Source organism: Peromyscus maniculatus, chromosome 22 (genome assembly GCF_049852395.1).
Source record: "Peromyscus maniculatus bairdii isolate BWxNUB_F1_BW_parent chromosome 22, HU_Pman_BW_mat_3.1, whole genome shotgun sequence".
NCBI classification, from domain to species: domain Eukaryota; kingdom Metazoa; phylum Chordata; class Mammalia; order Rodentia; family Cricetidae; genus Peromyscus; species Peromyscus maniculatus.
In genome coordinates, this window is record NC_134873.1 from 57285892 (window position 1) to 57291514 (window position 5623).

Below are 5623 nucleotides of genomic sequence, written 5' to 3' on the forward strand. Positions count from 1 at the left end.
AAAAAAAAAATGTAAAAACATTTGTAATTTAATTTACAGGAAACAGGCCAGGTGTAGCTATTAGGGCATCTGTGAGTACTTAGATGCTACAGAAGACTGATTACAACTCCTGGTGGACCGTGAGACCCAGTCGGGTCATGACTGGAGGTTGCTCAGCAGACTGGCTAGGCGAACTGGGTCGCCATGGAATGCTGACGCAGTTATTTGGGGCAGCTTTATTGGGCGGCATGGAGCAGATAAGTGAGCAAAGAAACCCGTCTCTGCAAGAGTGAAGCAAGCTCACGGAGAAATGTCAAGACAACCTGATGAGGAGAGAGAGGCCAGTTCCCGCAACTCTAGCTGCCTCTCACATAATCCCTGCCTATTTTTGTATCAGATACCTCTTATGGAGCCAATTGGCTTGCATTTCTGTTTCTTGCCACCCGATAACTTGAGAGCAACCTTTTCTGCCCAACTTTGCAAATAACTGGCAGTGCTCTGCTGTAAATACCATTGGGGTTTGCTAGGTGGGATTCCTTTCTCCCTTCTAGTTCAGAGACCCCACCCCACCCCGCCCATTTGTTTCCAAAGGTTGTTTCTTTCTTTTTTGTTTCTTTTTCTTTCTTTCTTCCTTTTTTTTTTGGGGGGGGGGGGTGAGGGGTTTCTCTGTAGCTTTGGAGCCTGTCCTGGATCTTGCTTTGTAGACCAAGGCTGGCCTCGAACTCACAGAGATCCACCTGCCTCTGCCTCCCGAGTGCTGGAATTAAACGCGTGCACCACCACCGCCCAGCTCTTTTTTTTTTTTTTTAAAGATTTATTTATTTATTATGTATACAGTGTTCTGTTTGCATGTATCCCTGCAGGCCAGAAGAGGGAGCCAGATCTCATTACAGATGGTTGTGAGCCACCATACGGGTGCTAGGAATTGAACTCAGGACCTCTGGAAGGACAGTCAGTGTTCTTAATGTCTGAGCCATCTCTCCAGCCCCTCTTTTTGTTTTATCTTTAACATAGTAAAATTATATACAACAAAAATAGTTATCAAGTAAGAATTATAATTACAATTTCTAGTCCATTTGTATTTGGCAAAATTAGACCAAAAATTCTTTTATCTATTTTATTTTTGTGACTCTAACATTTTATACCTAATTTACCTTTAATCATAACTAAGGAAAACATTGACTATGACTTTCTAGTCTTCAGCTCCATCAAAGACCCCAGAAGGGTGAAATGTTATCTAACGACAGGGACATCTGGCTGCCTGGACAGTCACCCTAGGTTTTTCTATAATGTTGGGACATCCATCTTTGGCCTACAGGCCTAGAATATCTAACAGACATTTCTGAGAAGCAGGGAATTTTGAAGGACTGTCCTACCTTGTCTTGGCAAAGTTTGCCAGTTACCTATTTTGTGCCCTTCTGGTCCAGTCTGGACAGTATACTGTCAGCAACTGAAGCAATGGCAACTTCTCTGCCCAAATGGCTAGCTTTTGCATAAAGAAAGCAAACTCCATACTTACCTGGCAGAGGAGATACCATGATCACCAAGGTGGTTTTCCAGGGCGAGGCTTATCCATTGCACTCCGGATGTGCTGACCCCTGCGATTTCCCCAAATGCAGGAAACTCGACCGCATAATTTGTGGTAGTGGGGGACTGCGTTCGCACTCTCCCCTGAAATAAATAGTAAGAAAATAAATGAATAAATAAAAAATTAAAAAAAAAAAAAGAAAGCAAACTCCATACAGAGGTCCTTAGATGCCCATCATCTTCTTTTGAAGTAAATTGGTGCTGTCAGGAGCAGGTATCTCACTGTCAAGAAAAGCCTTATGTTATTAAAACATTTTAAATGCCATATTTGTAGGTCTTTGAAGTATTTTAAGACCATCTATCTATCTAAATATATCTGTTTAACCTTGAAAACATACCTAATATGACTACAAGTTTGATTATTATAGATGACTAAACTACAAGTTTGAATATTATAGATGACCTGTATTTTTTATTATATATTACATTTTAAATGAGTTACATAAGCACAATATCCCAAACATGAGTAGAAACATATAGTATAGCAAAAATAACTTTAAATTTGTATTAATAAACCAAAATGTATACCAATGTAAAATATTTTGAGATTAACAGTTGTTTTTGGGATTAAAGTAGATTCAATAATCTACCCTTTTCTCCTATTATTTCTTCGACGTTATATCCTCCATTTTTCTTTCAGAAAGAGATGTTTGAATTTAACTCCTTTGTTTAGTCTTTGGGTTTTTGTTTTGGTTTTTTTTTTTACTATGACCAATAACAACTTGTAACCAACCCCCCTTAAATGATAACAAACATCTATAGCCAATAATTTGGGAATGTGGTCATTGTTTTCTCTACACTGCTTTCTGTTGTCTGGGGGTGCTGACATCTTTGGGGAAACCTTGAGAAAATCAGATAAATGTTAAGTCTTGGCTGGAGTATTCTGTGAGGCTGGACCATTTCAGCCAGCAAGCAGCCTTGAAGCTGTTCTAGATGCTGGATCACCTGGGCCATCTGTTTTTATTGGTATCTGGTCTCCTTGTTCTGAAAATACATACATTTTGGTTTGTTTTTTTTTTTTTTTTCAGAGCTGAGGACTGAACCCAGGGCCTTGGGCTTGCTAGGCAAGTGCTCTACCACTGAGCATTTAACTCCAAAAATACATAAACTTTGAAAGGTAACATATATCTGTAGTAATACAAATATAGACTGTGCATTGTACACAATTCAGCCAAAGATGATTTTTTGTTTTATGTTTGAACAAGTAAAATATACATCACAAGTCTTATAGTTCTTTAGGTTTCTTTATGTTTGTAGCCAGGATTTTCAGGTCTTCTTTGATCAAACCTGATCATATTTAACTTTGAATGAATCCATAGTCTTTTATTTTCTGTGGAAATAAAAGCAGAACCTCTTTCCCAATGTAACATATCTTTTGACTTCCATTTTGAAGTTAAGACGTTTTAAAAATATATAGGTTGGTTTAGCATTTACAATCAAATGTCTCTTAGCAGCTATTGTTCCTTCCTCAGAGGCCAAAAAATTCAAAGACAACACAATAACACATGGTATTCAGACTCTGTGTATTTTACATCTTTATGTGGCTTTTTAAAAATTACTTTACTCCCTTTTTAAGGAATATTATTTTAAAATTACATTTTTTAAATCTATGACTGTATATACTTTCTATTCTCTCTCCTGAGCATATATATATATAAACACACTGTAACCCATTCAGAGGGTTTTTTTTTTTTCCTACCTGGATCTGTTTTTACCAAGCATTAGTATTGTTTTTTGATTGCATGAGGCAAATCTTAAACTGCTATGTTAGCTACTGGAATTGCTCAGTTTAGCGCATGGTGGTTGGTGGCTGGCAGCTGCCAGGAGACACTTTTCTGTGCTGTGGCCAGCATGAGAGACTTCAGGAACCCACCACATGGCTTAGTTCATGGTACACTGGCAGCATTCTTTTATGTTATATTTGTTTAACTCTGTGAAGCTGTGTTACTGTGCTTGTCTAAAACACCTGATTGGTCTCATAAAGAGATGGACAGCCAATAGTGAGGCAGGAGAAAGGGTAGGTGGGGCTGGCAGGCAGAGAATAAATAGGAGGAGAAATCTGGGATCAAGGAGGGGCAAGAACAAGGAGAGGAGGATGCTAGTGGCCAGCCAACAAGCTACACAGCTAGACATGGAACAAGAAGGAAAGAAAAGATACACAGAAATAAAGGTAAAAGACCAGAGGAAAAGATAGACGGGGATAATTTAAGTTAAGAAAAGCTGGCTAGCAGGGGGCTTTTTACCTTTCTTCCTGTATGTCTTACTCTGTGTCTTCTGGCTGGCAGCTGCCTGGATGGCCCCCCAGTCTCTCCCTCTTTCTCTCTCCTTCTCTCCCCTCTTCTTCTGGTTTTTCTCAAGCCTAGATTTCTCCTCCTATTTTTCTCTCCTCCTGCCAGCCCTGCTTATCCCTCTTCTGCCTAGCTATTGGCCGTTCAGCTTTTTATTAGACCAATCAGGTGCCTTAGGCAGGCAAGGTGAAACAGTAACACATCTTTTCATAATTAAACAAAGGCGGCAGAAACAAATGTAACATACCTTTACACAGTTAAAGTAATATTCCACTGCAAAAACAAATGTAACACATCTTCACATAGTTAAATATTTCACTACACACTCTCACCTGAGGTGGGTAGTGCCAGTGCCCAGACTTACCAGCTCAGCTACCACCCAGGTCCACAGCCCAGCCTTGGGTTGGCTCACCCTAGCATCTACACCATCTAGGACCTGCTGGAGCTCATGAAGGGACTGGTCCTGTGGAATGATACCCACAGGGTCTCCATTACTCAGGCAGCTGTGGGATATCCCAGAGGAATTCCAGTGAGGATCCAGTGATTATGGTGTAACAGAAACCAGAGGCCTTGAACTATAGCAGTGACTCATTGCAATGAACATTTGCTAGAAAAACTGATTGGACAAAAGGGTATACTATGTGACATACCACTCCCAATGCCACCAGGATGAATGAAGAAATGTTAGAGATGCAGGAAAGGAGGAGAAGCGAAGAGGTTTTTTGGTTTGGTTTTGGTTTATTCTTGTTTTTGTTTGCTTGCTTTGTTTTGATTTTTAAAATTTTTCTTTTGGGGGGTGTTGCAGGCGGGTAGGGATGATATGGGGGGGACCAGGAGGTGAGTGGAATTAGGGTACATGATGTGAAATTCCCAAAGAATCAATAAAGAAATTTGTACTCAGTTGTTTTTACTCTTTGCTCTTTTGGCTCTTTGGGGGGCCTGCCAGCCAGCTCCCAAATAAGTTACACACAGAAGCTTATGCTTAATTATAAATGCCCAGCCTTAGCTTGGCTTGTTTCTTGCCAGGTTTTCTTAACTTAAATTATCCCATCGACCTTTTGCCTCTGTGCCTTTTGTTTTCTTACTTTTATAGATCTTACTTTCACTCTTACTCCATGGCTGGCCGTATAGCTGGGTGGCTGGCCCCTCCTTCTCTGGCCACTTCTTCTCTCCTCCCAGATTTCTCCTTCTATATCTTCTCTCTGTCTGCCAGCCCTGCCTATCCTTTCTTCCGCCTCGCTATTGGCTGTTCATCTCTTTATTAGACCATCAGGTGTTTAAGACAGGCAAAGTAACACTGCTTCACAGAGTTAAACAAATGCAACATAGAAGAATGCAACACATCTTTGTATCATTAAACAAATGTTCCACAGCATAATCAAATGTAACACACCTTAAAATAATATTCTACAACAGAAATCATGTTTTTAAAAAATGCACAGAAAAAAAAAAGAAGCAGCATTCTGGAAAAAGAATAAAACTCCGCAAGAAATCTTGACTCCCAGGGCTCCTTTTTGTCAAGAGTTAAGATTCTGTTCTTCCAGACTGCTTGTTCTGGTAAACTCAAGGGAAAAGCTACTCCCTCTGGATCATCATTATCTTTAATCAAATCTTTTCCTTGGTGGATGTTCAAAGTCCTCTAAATAAGCCTCTCTGTATACAAGACTCCCCGGACTTTGAACTGAATGTAACAGATTGTAACAGTCTTGAGCTTTCCAGACTGGGGTTGTATAGATGCGCCAGCCTTCCCAGGGTGGGACCAGTCATTA

General features: G+C 40.1%; 1 non-coding gene across 1 annotated transcript; it reads left to right on the plus strand.

Moving 5' to 3' along the window:
* The first annotated feature begins 1490 nt into the window (after positions 1-1490).
* On the plus strand, positions 1491-1653 carry LOC143270325 (U1 spliceosomal RNA). Its single transcript, XR_013047468.1, has one exon. It is a non-coding gene; the product is annotated as a U1 spliceosomal RNA (small nuclear RNA).
* Positions 1654-5623: the final 3970 nt, after the last annotated feature.